Consider the following 15,308-nt stretch of genomic DNA (forward strand, 5'->3'; position numbering starts at 1 on the left):
ATTGAGCTATCACTGCACTCCAGCCTGGGAGTCAAGAGTGAGACTCCATTTCACAAAGCATAAATAAATGGTAAAACTGGGGAAAGAGGGGAGCTTTTTTTTTCTTTAATTTTATTTTTTAGAGTAGTTTTAGCAAAATTGAATGGAAGGTATGGAGATTCCCATGTACCCCTGTCTCCTCCATCATCAACATTCTGCACCAGAGAAGTGCATTTATTACAACTGATGAACCTATTTGATGCATCATTGTCACTCAGAGTCCATAGTTTACAGTAGGGTTCACTCTTGGTGTTGTACATTCTGTGGATTTGGACGAATGTACAGTGATGCATATCCACCATTATTGTATCATACAGAACAGTTTCACAGCCCTAAAAGTGGGGAGATTGACCTCAGTTCTCCTACCTAAGAGACTAAATGACTTACCCACATGTGGTTGCCTGCATATGAAGAGCAGTGAGAACCGCCGGCTGCTGGTGTGTCTCAACTGCCTGTGAACAGTGAAATCCTCACTTGGATGGTGGCACCTGTTAGACACAATTGGCTTTAAATCCAGGATATTTATTTTTAAACCAGCAGCTGGGGAAATGTGACAGGGTAAATTTTTGGTAGGTTACAAATAGATTCATTCTGTAGCAAGGAGGGAAATATAAGACAGTGTATAAATCTGTTTCTCAAAAGGTTGATGTAAATAGTGGAACCATGAGTACCAAGAGCAAAACACTGCAAACAACTTATATGTCTGTAAGCATCCCCTGCTTTCCAGACTATGGCCCCTCTGTATAATGCTTGCCATGTTCTTCATGAGAAGAATGAGTTCCATCTCAGCCTGCTGAAATTTCTTTCTTTCTTTCTTTTTTTTTTTTTTTTTTTGAGACAGGGTCCTGCTCTGTCGCCTAGGCTGGAGTGCAATGGTGCATGATCATGGCTTAAGCCTGGTTAATTTTTGTATTTTTACTAGAAACAGGGTTTTGTCATGTTGCCCAGGCTGATCTCAAACACCTGGATTCAAGTGAGCCGCCCATCTTGACCTCCCAAAGTGTTGGGATTACAGATGTGAGCCACCGTGCTTGGCCAAGATTCCTTGATGGTCAAAGAAATCAAAACATCTGTCAGCTAGTGTTCAGTTCAGGCTGAGGTGAAAAAATTTTTTTACTTGTAAAATATACATAACATAAAACTTTACCATCCTAACCATTTTTAAGCGTACAGTTCAGTGACATTAAGCACATTCACATTGCTGTGCAACCATCACCACCATCCATCTCCAGAACTTTTTTGAAACAAATGGTTTTGAGTAGATTTTGGTTTTTAATTGATTTAGCATTGTATGTCCTTGTAGCCCTGGTACAGGCCCAAGCTGGAAAATAAGAGCCCCAACTTCTATCTGAATACTTGGATTTTTCATGCTTGTGAGAGGCTCCCACAGTTCCCTGAATTGATCTAGAAATAGCAACTATCGTGTCAAGCAAATATTTTTCATTCAACCAGCCTACTCCCTGGGCTTCGAATCCTTTCATATGAGGAACAAAGCCAAACACCAGCAGTTGATGATTGCTGTTTAGGTTGTTCTTCAGTGCTGTTCCTCAGCATTCCTGTATCTATACACAGGCACGGCCTCACCGAACACAATACAGAGTGGTCCAGTGCACAGTTGCTTTTGAGTTCTGTAATAACTGGTGGTGCCTGTAAAAGTCCCAGTGCTTTGGGAGGCCAAGGCAGGAGGATTGCTTGAGCCCAGGAGCTCAATTTTTTTTTTTTGAGGCAAGGTCTCTTACCTAGATTGGAGTACAGTGGTGTGATCTCAGCTCACTGAAACCTTCACCTCCCAGTTTAGGTAATCCTCCCACCCCAGCCTCCCGAGTAGCTGGGACTACAGGCGTGTACCACCACACCCTGCTAATTTTTAAATTTTTTGTAGAAATGGGGTCTCCCTTTATCGCCCAGGCAGGTCTTGAACTCCTAGGCTCAGGAGATCCTCCTGCTTCGGCCTCCCAAAGTGCTGGGATTACAGGCAGGAGCCGCTGTTCCTGGCCTCAAAAAATTTTAAAAAATTGGCTGGGCGCAGTGGCTCACGCCTGTAATCCCAGCACTTTGGGAGGCCGAGGTGGGCGGATCACGAGGTCAGGAGATCGAGACTATTCTAGCTAACGCGGTGAATCCCCGTCTCTACTAAAAATACAAAAAATTAGCCGGGCGTGGTGATGGGCACCTGTAGTCCCAGCTAGTTGGGAGGCTGAGGCAGGAGAATGGCATGAACCCGGGAGGCAGAGCTTGCAGTGAGCAGAGACTGTGCCACTGCACTCCAGCCTGGGCGACAGAGTGAGACTCTGTCTTAAAATAAAAAAAATTTTAAAAATTAACTGGGTGTGTTGGTATGTGCCTGTAGTCCCAGCCCCTTGGGAAGCTGAGGTGGGACGATCTCTTGATCCCAGGAGTTTGAGGCTGCAGTGAGCCACGATTATGCCACTGCACTCCAGCCTGGAGGACAGAGCAAACTCTGTCTCTAAACAAACAAACATACAAAAACAAACAAACAAAAAACTGGTGTGGCCATGTAACTCAGAAGTTTGCCCACCATGCCTTCGCTGTAACTGTATGCTGAGGCGTGGGGCAGCTGGAGGTTAGAGCAGATCCCACAACTGGGGCAGGAACAGTGGCGTGCTGGAACTGGTCCAGCAGCGTATGAGAGCAGATTGTCACGCTTTCAGGAATTTTGTGAGCAGGTTGTTACAGACATTATTAACAATTAAGTTATATAAACATAGTTAAATACATTATATTAAAGACAGAGGCAATAAATAAACTTCACCACTTCCTAATTATTCACTAGTGTCTGTGCTCTTGAGGTTATTTCTGTCTGTTGTATCTGTCTGGTAGAAATACTGTAAAATGTGCTATTGCACATCTTCCCAGCTGCAGGTTAACATTGTTGATAGCTTGATATTGGCCATGATGGTGAGAAGTGAAGCCAGCTGGGCTTCTGGGTTGGGTGGGGACTTGGAGAACTTTCTGTCTAGCTAGAGGATTGTAAATGCACCAATCAGCACTCTGTGTCTAGCTAGAGGATTGTAAATGCACCAATCAGCATTCTGTAAAAATGGACCAGTCAGCACTCTGTAAAATGGACCAATCAGCACTCTGTAAAATGGACCAATCAGCAGGACATGGACAGGGGCCAAATAAGGGAATAAAAGCTGGCCACCCCAGCCAGCAGCAGCAACCCACTGGGGTCCACTTCAACGCCGAGAGATCTTTGTTCTTTTGCTCTTAATTAATAAATCTTGCTGCTGCTCGGTCTTTGGGTCCACAGCAATTTGAAGAGCTGTAGCATTAACTGCAAGGGTCGGGGGCTTCATTTCCTTAGCCAGACCACCAACCCACAGAGAGGAACAAACAACTCCAGACGCTCCACCTTTTAGAACTGTAACACTCACTGCGAGGTCCGTGGCGTTATTCTTTTTTTTTTTTTTTTTTTTTGAGATGGAGTCTTGCTCTGTTGCCCAGGCTGGAGTGCAGTGGCCTGATCTCGGCTCCCTGCAACCTCCGCCTCCCGGGTTCACGCCATTCTCCTGCCTCAGCCTCCCTAGTAGCTGGGACTACAGGCACCCACCGCCACACCCGGCTAATTTTTTGTATTTTTAGTAGAGACGGGGTTTCACCGTGTTAGCTAGGATGGTCTCCATCTCCTTACCTCGTGATCCGCCCGCCTCAGCCTCCCAAAGTGCTGGGATTACAGGCGTGAGCCACCGTGCCCGGCTGGCTTCATTCTTGAATTCTGTGAGACCAAGAACCCACCAGAAGAAATAAATTCCGGACACAGTGGGAGTGCTTATACTGCAGATACTGACAGATGCTACAAATCAGGCCTTTGTTTTGTTTTGTTTTTGCTCTGGAGAGCTGGTTGTTAAACATTTGCCAGCACTCTGTTCACCACTAGGTAGGAGGGCAGACAGAGCCAGGTAGAATATCCTATGAAGTTAGCCACCTGACCCTGGTGGGAACAAGTTGGGATCACATTGATGCAGCCATTGTTATTTTGCATCATATGTGGACCTTCACACTAAGATTATAAAAAAAATTCATCCTTTGACTGTGTCCCTCAGGGTCCAGAGGACACTCCCTTTAATGAGGTTTTAAGAAATGTGCAGGCTGGGTGTGGTGGCTCATGCCTGTAATCCCAGCACTTTGGGAGGCCAAGGCGAGAGTATCACTTGAGCCTAAGAGTTTGAGACCAGCCTGGGCAATGTAGGGAGACCCTGTCTCTATAAAAAATTTAAAAATTAGCCAGGCATGGTGGTGTATGCCTCTAGTCCCAGCTACTCAGGAGGTTGAAGTGGGAGGATGGCTTGAGCCCAGGAGGTCAAGGCCACAGTGAGCTGTGATCATGCCAGTGCACTCCAGCCTGGGTGACAGAGTGAGACCTTCTCTTAAAAAAAAAAAAAAATGTGCGGAGGAGAGCTCCATTTCCCTTTAGGAGCTTTGCAGTGGGTATCCTCTCCCTGCTGGGGGTGACAATAAGAAATGCTACTCTTTAAATGGCCTTCCTTATTTCAGAGACCAGGTGACAGGGTTTAACACCAGAGACACAGTGGGCACAGTTACTTTCATGGGCAGCAGGGCCACAGTGGTAAAATGAATGTTTTTGACTTGTGAGGGTCTTTGGTAGTATCTCTAGGAATAAAATAGCCTACTAAAATATACGTTGATCTACATAATTAGAAATTATCAGGTAAGTAGAGTTCTAATTTGGATCACCATAATAGTCATGGCCCTTCCCCCAGTTCTAGGAGCTAAACAATTTTGCAGTCCTGGAGCCCACTGACATTGCTGCAATATATACTAAAAATCATTCTTCAAGCCCTAAGAGACCCATGGCCATTGTCATGGGAGAGGAAAATACTTGGGACTGTTTCAGGATCACCGAACACTGACTCTGACCTGTTGCTAATCTCTGAGACTGTATGTGTTGGGTCAGGCTATTTTAGGCTTTGGTAGCGTCATCAAAAATCCCAGTGGCATACAACAAAAGTGTCACTCTGTCGCCCAGGCTGGGGTGCAGTGGCACGATCTCAGCTCACCGTAACCTCTGACTCCCTAGTAAAAGCGATTCTCCAGCCTTGGCCTCCTGAATAGCTGGGATTACAGGTGCTCCCCACCACACCTGGCTAATTTTTGTATTTTTAGCAGAGACAGTGTTTTACCATGTTGGCCAGGCTGGTCTCGAACTCCTGACCTCAAGTGATCCTCCCACCTTGGCCTCCCAAAGTGTTGGGATTGCAGGCATGAGCCACCGCGCCTGGCCAACAAAAGTTAACTTCTTATTCTTGCTATGTGTCTGCTGCAGCTTGAGTGAAGCTCTTTTCCATTTTATCTTCACTCCAGATGGAGGCTGTGGATCAGCCTCTGTTTGGAACATTGCTTAGTCTTATGGCAGAGGGAAAATACATCATAACAAAGCACACATCAGCTCTTAGATCTTCTGTCTAAAGGCGACGCATGTCACTTTTGTTCACATTTCATTTGAAAGTCACGTGGACAAGACTGGGGTTAAGGAAGTATGATTCCTCAGTAGGAAAGGAGCCAGAATATTTGGCAAACAATGGTATATTCTATATGATTTCCTGTTATCTCTCCATTGCTTATTATCAATATTTAATTGATTGCTGCTGCTGTTTCAAATGTGTTATTCTTACTAGAGTAAATCAAAATGGCTTTTGACATCTGGGATGCAGCTATTTATGTAAAATATACTTTTTTTCCTGCTGTATTGGTTACAGGCACTTTTGGAAGGTGTTTGCTTTCACATGGCAGGGACAGCAGTACATCTTCACGATTTGAGCTCAGGTCTATGGCAACTCTCCTGTTCTGTCATAAGCAAGGCTTCAGGAATCTTGATAATCACAACATCCCATAAAATGCAGAACTAGTCCATTATATGGATAATATGTTGAGCATGTGACATTTCTAGGAGTTCAGTGGCCTGAGGCATGTTGGTTTTCTCCTTCAAATGAAAACAAATTGCTGCATCATGTACTCCTATGCTAGGAAAGAGTTAAAAAAAAAACTTGATGGGTCTCTTAGGAGGTAATATATAGCACATTTGACCATGCTGCCCTGGCCCATTTACGAAGGAATTTGTAAGTTTGCTGGTTTTGAGTGGGGCCCAGAGCAAGAGAAGGGTTTCAGCAAGTTCAGGCTGTTGTGCAAGATATTCTGTCACATATGGCACATATGCCTAAAGTGTCCAAGGCAGATAGAGACACTGTATGGAGCCTTCAGCCAGCCCTGATAGGAGAATCACAGTGCAGACCTCTGGGGGTTTGCAGCAAATCCATGTTATCTTTTGCAAATAACTTTTTTCTCTTTGAAAAATAGCTCTTGTTACTGGGTCCTGGTTAAAAACTGGACATTTGATTTTGGGACCTGATCATGAACTGGGTGTGCACAACAGCACTCTGTCAGCAAATGGAGGTGGTATGGTATATACAGTGTCAAGCTCAAACAGTTCCTGAAGGCATGAATCAAGGCTCAGATATCTACTGCTGCCTTTCCCTCAGACCACACCTGTAGCATCATAGGCATTTCCCTATGGCCAGTCAACAGAGAAAGAAAAAACTGAGGCATCATTTATTGATGGTTCTGAACAATATATAGGCACCAGATAGAAATGAATTGCCACACTGTGACAGCCCCAGTCATGAGTGTCACTGAAAAATAGTTGGAAAAGAAAATCTTCCAAGTGTTTAGCACTCCAGCCAGTGTGTATATACTTCCAGGACTGGAAATCTTGAATCCATGATCAAGGACAAGATGGTTAATCTCCATTTGCCCTCAGATCTATAACTTTTGTGCCCTGCTCTATGTTTTTGGATGCTGGCTTCTTGCATGACTCAGAGACTGCATTACTCAGATTCCCTTACCTTCTGGCTTCCAATTGCATTTAGCGAATGAAAAATACTAGCAGGAAATTGGAGGCAGAGAGAGAAAATGGTATTTTTTCATGCTTTCCCTGCTTCACTGCCATGTCCCTGGCACTAGCTGTGGTTCCCCCACAGCTACAACTCTCATTGGGCTCTGCTAACACTATTTTCTAACGTTGTCTCTTCAACCCTACAGGTGGTAATGGTTTCCCACTGTTGCTAAGTCTGTAGGTGCCTGATATGGCTTGGTTCCATGTGCCCACCCAAATATTATGATGAATTGTAATCCCCCAGTGTTGGAGATGGGGCCCGGTGGGAGGTGATTGGATCATGGGGGTAGTTTTTAATGGTTTAGCACCATCCCCCTAGTGCTGTCTCGTGATAGAGTTCTCACGATATCTGGTTGTTTAAAAGTGTGTAGCAACTCCCTTTTGCTCTCTCTCTCTCTCCTGCTGGCCATATGAAGATGTGCTTGCTTCCCCTTCACCTTCTACCATGATTGTAAGTTTCCTGAGGTCTCCCCAGCCATGCTTCCTGTGCAGCCTGCAGAACTATGAGCCAATTAAACCTCTTTTCTCCCTCTCCCTCTCCCTCTCCCTCTCCCTCTCCCTCTCCCTCTCCCTTTTTTCGGTCTCCCTCTCCTTCTTTTTTCGGTCTCCCTCTGTTGCCGAAGCTGGACTGTACTGCTGGGATCTCGGCTTGCTGCAACCTCCCTGCCTCGGGCTCCTGTGACTCTCCTGCCTCGGCCTGCCGAGTGCCTGGGATTGCAGTCGCGCGCCGCCACGCCTGAATGGTTTTTGTATTTTTGGTGGAGACGGGGTTTCGCCGTGTTGACCGGGCTGGTCTCCAGCTCCTGGCCTCGAGTGATCTGCCTGCCTCGGCCTCCCGAGGTGCTGGGATTGCAGACGGAGTCTCGCTAACTCAATGCTCAATGGTGCTCAGGCTGGAGTGCAGTGGTGTGATCTCGGCTCTCTGCAACCTCCACCTACCAGCCTCCTGCCTTGGCCTCTTAAAGTGCTAAGATTACAGCCTCTGCCCCACCGCCACCCCGTCTAGGAAGTGAGGAGCGTCTCTGCCCGGCCGCCCATCATCTGGGATGTGAGGAGCGCCTCTGCCCGGCTGCCACCCCGTCTGGGAGCAAGTGAGGAGCGCCTCTGCCCGGCTGCCCCGTCTGGGAGATGAGGAGCACCTCTGCCCGGCCGCCCCGTCTGGGAGGAAGTGAGGAGCGCCTCTGCCCTGTTGCCCTATCTGGGAAGTGAGGAGCGCCTCTGCCCGGCTGCCACCCCATATGGGAAGTGAGGAGCGCCTCTGCCCAGCCGCCCCTTCTGGGAGGTGAGGAGCGCCTCTGCCCAGCCGCCCCGTCTGGGAGGTGAGGAGTGCCTCTGCCCGGCCGCCCCGTCTGGGAGGTGAGGAGCGCCTCTGCCTGGCCGCCACCCCGTCTGGGAGGAAGTGAGGAGCACCTCTGCCCAGCTGCCCCATCTGGGAAGTGAGGAGCGCCTCTGCCCGGCTGCCACCCCCTATGGGAAGTGAGGAGCGCCTCTGCCCGGCCGCCCACTCTGGGAAGTGAGGAGCGCCTCTGCCCGGCCGCCCACTCTGGGAAGTGAGGAGCGCCTCTGCCCGGCCGCCCACTCTGGGAGGTGAGGAGTGCCTCTGCCCGGCCGCCCCGTCTGGGAGGTGAGGAGCGCCTCTGCCTGGCTGCCACCCCGTCTGGGAGGAAGTGAGGAGCACCTCTGCCCGGCCGCCCACTCTGGGAGGTGAGGAGCGCCTCTGCCTGGCCACTCCGTCTGGGAAGGGAGGAGCGCCTCTGCCCGGCCACCCCGTCTGGGAGGTGAGGAGCGCCTCTGCCCGGCTGCCACCCCGTCTGGGAGGAAGTGAGGAACACCTCTGCCCGGCTGCCCCATCTGGGAAGTGAGGAGCGCCTCTGCCCGGCCGCCACCCCATATGGGAAGTGAGGAGCGCCTCTGCCTGACCACTCCGTCTGGGAGGTGAGGAGCGCCTCTGCCCGGCCGCCCCATCTGGGAGGTGAGGAGCGCCTCTGCCCGGCCGTCACCCCGTCTGGGAGGAAGTGAGGAGCACCTCTGCCCGGCTGCCCCGTCTGGGAGATGAGGAGCACCTCTGCCCGGCCGCCCAGTCTGGGAGATGAGGAGCACCTCTGCCCGGCCGCCCCGTCTGGGAGGTGAGGAGTGCCTCTGCCCGGCTGCCACCCCATCTGGGAGGAAGTGAGGAGCACCTCTGCCCGGCCGCCCCCTCTGGGAAGTGAGGAGCGCCTCTGCCTGGCCGCCACCCCGTCTGGGAGGAAGTGAGGAGCGCCTCTGCCTGGCTGCCCCATCTGGGAAGGGAGGAGCACCTCTGCCCAGCCGCCACACCATCTGGGAAGTGAGGAGCGCCTCTGCCTGGTCGCCCCGTCTAGGAGGTGAGGAGCGCCTCTGCCCAGCCGCCCAGTCTGGGAAGTGAGGAGCGCCTCTGCCCGGCCGCCCTGTCTGGGAGGTGAGGAGCGCCTCTGCCTGGCCGCCACCCCATCTGGGAGGAAGTGAGGAGCGTCTCTGCCCGGCCGCCCCGTCTGGGAAGTGAGGAGCGCCTCTGCCCAGCCGCCCCCTCTGGGAAGTGAGGAGCGCCTCTGCTCGGCCGCTCCGTCGGGGAAGTGAGGAGCGCCTCTGCCCGGCCACCCCGTCTGGGAGGTGAGGAGCGCCTCTGCCCGGCTGCCACCCGGTCTGGGAGGAACTGAGGAGCGCCTCTGCCCGGGCGGCCCCGTCTGGGAAGCGAGGAGCGCCTCTGCCCGGGCGGCCCCGTCTGGGAAGCGAGGGGCGCCTCTGCCCAGCCGCCCTGTCTGGGAGGTGAGGAGCGCCTCTGCCCGGCTGCCCTGTCTGGGAGGTGTACCCAACAGCTCCGAAGAGACAGCGACCATCGGGAGCGGGCCATGAGGACGATGGCGGTTTTGTTGAAGAGAAGGGGAGGAAGTGTGGGGAAAGGAAGGAGAGATCAGATTGTTGCTGTGTCTGTGTAGAAAGGGGTGGGCATAGGAGACTCCATTTTGTTCTGACTAGGAGAAATTCTTCTGCCTTGGGATGCTGTTGATCTATGGCCTTTCCCCCAGCCCCCTGCTCTCTGAAACATGTGCTGTGTCAACTCAGGGTTAAATGGATTAAGGGTGGTGCAAGATGTGCTTTGTTAAACAGATGCTTGAAGGCAGCATGCTCTTTAAGAGTCATCACCACTCCCTAATCTCAAGTACTCAGGGGCACAAACACTGCAGAAGGCCGCAGGGTCCTCTGCCTAGGAAAACCAGAGACCTTTGTTCATGTGTTTATCTCCTGACCTTCTCTCCACTATTATCCTATGACCCTGCCATATCCCCCTCTCCGAGAAACACCCAAGAATGATCAATAAATACTTCAGAAATTAAAAAAAAAAAAAAAAACAAAAAAAAACAAAAAACCTCTTTTCTTTATAAATTACCCAGTCTCAGGTAGTTCTTTATAGCATTGTGAGAACAGACTAATACAGTGCCTCAACATCTATTATTGGTCTCCTTAACTCTCCCCACACCTCTGTAATTATTTCCTTTACTAAAGTCTCTTTATTTGAACAATATACATTCTGTTTCTTGATGGGACCCTAACCAAATACAATCTGTTAATTCTCTCCTCCATGTTGCTAAACCTCCTATTTTCCATCTTCTTGTCTTATGCTGTATTTGGAGAAATGTCTTTATATCTATTTTCCAACTTACTGTAATTCTCTCTTCAACTATTTACCTATCTATTTTAATTCCAATAATAGTATTTTTCAGTTTTAAGGATTGTTTAAAAAATACAATTTTTAAAAAAACTATAAATTTATCACTACAATTATGCATTGGTATATGCAAGGAGATTACAGGCATGCACCTCCATGTGCAGCTAAGTTTTTTGTATTTTTGGTAGAGACGGGATTTCTCCATGTTGATCAGGCTGGTCTCGAACTCCCGACCTCAGGTAATCTGCCCACCTCGGCCTCCCAGAGTGCTAGGATTACAAGTGTGAGCCACTGCACCTGGCCTCAAATTCTGCTCTTAAAAGATCAGAGCCTTCATTTGGGAACACAGCCAGGCACTGGTTTGTGCTATAAAGCCTGAATAAAGCCTGCAGACTTTACCCAGACAACGGTCAAAATTGCTACGAAGCTGTTTCCACCTGCCTTGACTCCAGGGAGGAGCAGGAAGAGGCCTCCATAACTTGTGTTGGCTCAAATGAGTTGGGTGTCTCCCTCTTACGGCAATGATTCCGTATGGGGCATTAGTCCAGCAATAATAATTGCAAACATTTTATAGTATTATGTGTTAAAACAGTCCTCTAGAACACAAGGTAGGTACCATAAAGAGGGGCCCTAGCAGAGCAAAAACACACCTTGTCTAATGTGCTTAAGGATGGAGCAGAAGAAAGCTCCCCTTCTGCAGGTGACTGCCTGTGCCCACTGGCCCAGAGCAGACTGTGGGCCATCTGCCCTGGACCTCAGCCTGGAAGGAGAGTTGGGGCACGGGGACTATATGTGTGGGTTTGAATAGGTGTTAATAGGATATAAAGTATTGCTATAAATATGTACATTTTATACATGTTTATAGGAAGTTAATTTACATAACCAGAGCTAGTTGCAGCAGAGCTAGAACTAGAATTCACTCTGATCTTCAGTTCAATATTCATTTTTAAAAAACAACCCTTTTTCAATAATTTTTTTTTTTTTAGACAGGGTCTTGCTCTGTCACCCAGGCAGGAGTGCACTGGTGTGATCTTGGCTCACTGCAGCCTCCACCTCCCGAGTTCAAGCAATTCTTTTGCCTCAGCCTCCCAAGTAGCTGAGATTACAGGTGTGTGCCACCTCGTCTGGCTAGTTTTTTTCTATTTTTAGTAGAGATGGGGTTTCACCATATTGGCAAGACTGGTCTCGAACTCTTGGCCTCAAGTGATCCACCTACCTCGGCCTCCCAAGGTGCTGGGATTACAGGAGTGAGTCACTGCGCCCGGCCTTTTTCAATAATTTTAAAATATGGAAGACCTTGTCCTACTCCCTTCTACCTGCTCTGCCAATCCAACCCGAAGAGGTTAACTACAAATAACAATTTGCTACGTGTTTTTTTCAGACCTTTTTACTCTGTGTGTTTGTGTTTTTGTACCAGAAATGGAATTGTGGCAGGCCAGTTCTCCCTGACAATCACACAGGCCTGCATGACAATCACACAGACAGGTCTGCATAGCACTCCAGTTACAGACAGATATCCACAGCACTGCCTTAACACTGAGCTAGTAGTTAAACCTAGGGAAACCAGTGCCCAGACATCCTAGCTAGAAATGAAACATATGGTCAGTAGGAGCCTTGCATAGGCTTCTCCCTAACCTGGAGCAAGTCAAAATAATAGAGACAGTCTCACATTCCTAGTGCCAGGACCCGTCTCGGGTCAACAGAATCTGAGACAAGTCAAGGTAACAGAGGCAGCTGTTTGAATAGATTCATTGGAGAGTCTAAGGCAGCTCTCCGGACCAAACTGTAAAGGAGATAAGATAGAAATAATCAGTCCGGTACCACAGTAGCCAGGCCTTGAAGGTACTGGGGCCCTTTTAATCAGACTTAGCAAGCATTTTTTGCCTCTGACCTTCGAGTTGAAACAAAATTAGTTACCAGTAGACTTAGGCGAATGCTATACTGCATGTAGGCACATAATCCCAACCTATATAAGCACTAAGAAAATTGTAACACTTTGAGTTGTTCTGGTGGAATTATCTCCAGCTTTCTCCCTGTATCCAGTTACAGCAATAAATTCCCTTCTTTCCTAGTTTGTCTGCTTCTCATTATTGGGCCTCAAGAAAACGCAGCCGAACCCGGCTTGGTTCCGGGAACAAAATTACATTCGTATGGTAATTGATGTAACTTGCTTTCTAAATTCAATAATATATGGTGAACTTTCTTCCATGTCAGTACTTACAGATATACTCAATTCTCCCCTCCCTTTCAGTTCTATTAAGGTATAACTGAAGTACATTGCATGTGCATGTATATACTACATATTTAAAATGTACAATTTGATCAATTTTGGGATATGTGTATACTTGTGAGACCATCATTATACCAAAATAACTTTTTAATCACTTTTGAAAATTTTCTCATGACTTTAGGTAATCCACAGATTACATAGAAGCAGAAACCACAAAATACTTCCTTTTAATTGTTGTAAAGTATCAGGTTTGTGGTAGATTAAAAATGTTACAAGTTGTTTGCAGCTGCTCTCATTCAGAAGTGGAGTCAATTTCTCTTCTCTTGGATCTGGGCGGTCTCTCTCTCTCTCTGTCAGCACAAGTGACCTTCTATGAAGGTCAAAAGAAGACTCTGGGAACAGCCTCTTCAAATCTTGAGCCAGGTTTGAAAGAAATCCAAATGCCCTGAGGTCTTTATGCTTGAGAGACTGCCTGGAGACAGCAGACACAGAGGCTGTGAGTCTATGTGAGGATGTAGAGATCCACAGTCAGTTTCCAGCTGTCCAGCCTGTGGCCATGTGAGTCATTGCAGCTGTGGCTCCAGACATTGTGAGCAGAGACAGATCTTTCCTAACGTGCCCTTTGGAAATTCCTGACCCACAAAATCATAAGATAATAATAAAATGGTGATTGTTAAGCACACAATTTTTGGATTAGTTTTTTTGGTGTGTGTGTGAGACAAAGTCTCACTCTTGTTGCCCAGGCTGGAGTGCAATGGCGTAATCTCAGCTCATTGCAACCTCCGCCTCCTGGGTTCAAGTGATTCTCCTGTCTCAGCCTCCCGAGTAGCTGGGATTACAGGCGCCTGCCACTGCACCTGGCTAATTTTTGTATTTTTAGTAGAGACGGGGTTTCACCATGTTGGCCAGGCTGGTCTCGAACTCCTGACCTCAGGCGATCTGCCTGCCTCGGCCTCCCAAATTGCTGGGATTATAGGCATGAGCCACTGCGCCTGGCCTGGTTAGTTTTTTATACAGCAATTGGCAACAGGAACAAAACTATGCCCCTATTGATGTATATTTAGGTTGTGTCCAATTTTTCTCCATTAAAAACCGCCCTGTAAATGTACTTTTTTGCATAAATAAGAATTTCTCTAGAATAATTTCCCAGTGATAGAATGATTGAATGGCTGGATCCAAGGACTATATTATCTCCCTCTTTCTTTCTCTCTGTCTCACTCTCCATTTCTCTAGCCTCTGTTTTGATAGGTGTTGGCAAATTTCCCTCTAAAGAGAGCATATCAACATCTGCCACAAAAAAGTGTCCTTTTCCTTCACCCTCTGAAAAGTCTTTGACAACTCACTTCATCTCCCTGTGTTTCATTTGCTTATCTTTAAACGGAAAATAATAACCCCTACCCTGCTTATGCACAGGGTTGTGATCAAGAGATCAAAACTGAAATCTGTTTTTAAAAATTTATTTTGTTTTTTTCTTTTATGCATAGACATGCTATTTTGACAAACAAAACTGAAATCTGAATAAGATCTTACAAACAAGGTATCATCTACTATGATATGGGGACCTTAATCATTTGGGGATAAGACTCTTTTGACTATCTTTGTCCCTTTCCCAAGATATTTTATGCAATCTTGTCTCTCATTCTCTTGCTCTTTCTCACTCTCTCTCAAACACAATATGAATATATATTTAAACCTTTCATGTATAGATATACTCAATGTATATGTTTATTCTATCAATTTCAGTGGTTTTATGGGAACAATTACCAATACTTAAATAAACATATTTTAAGAACTGCAATTGTATTCGTCATGTTGTCCAGTTCTTCTGGGAGTAAGCTAAACATCACCTAGAAACAGGAAGAAATTTGACTTGTAGTACAGAGAATAACAGTGAATCCATTATAGGAAATTTGTACTTTTGGGTGGTGGTGGAGGACTAGACAATATTTCTTTATACAGAAAAGAAAACTAGAATGAAGTAGAAGGTTCAGCATCTTGTATACCACACTTTCCACTAGATTTTGAGCAACACTGCGTTGTTTAAATGTATATACTTCTATGCTACTGTTCTACACAATTAAAATACCCCATAAAAATTGCTGTTAGTCTGTTCCATTGGCTCCTCTCATGTCCTTCATAAGCCAGCTGGTGACTGCTGGATCCTCCAGGCATGGCTGTCTTCCTTGGCTTCCTCAATTCCTCATTCAAGAATAGATCAGGCATCATTGTGTCTTCCTTCCTCTCCCCTCATTTGACCTGATTAAACCTCCCGCCTTGGCCCAAATGTTTTCCACGGGTATCATGACCTACCTTGCATCCCTTTAGCACCGTGAATCACCAGTTGGTAAAAATATTTTGGCCGGGCAAGGTGGCTCATGCCTGCAATCCCAGCACTTTGAGAAGCTGAGCCAGGCGGATCA

The sequence above is a fragment of the Pongo abelii genome, chromosome 14, assembly GCF_028885655.2.
Source record: "Pongo abelii isolate AG06213 chromosome 14, NHGRI_mPonAbe1-v2.0_pri, whole genome shotgun sequence".
Lineage (NCBI taxonomy): Eukaryota > Metazoa > Chordata > Mammalia > Primates > Hominidae > Pongo > Pongo abelii.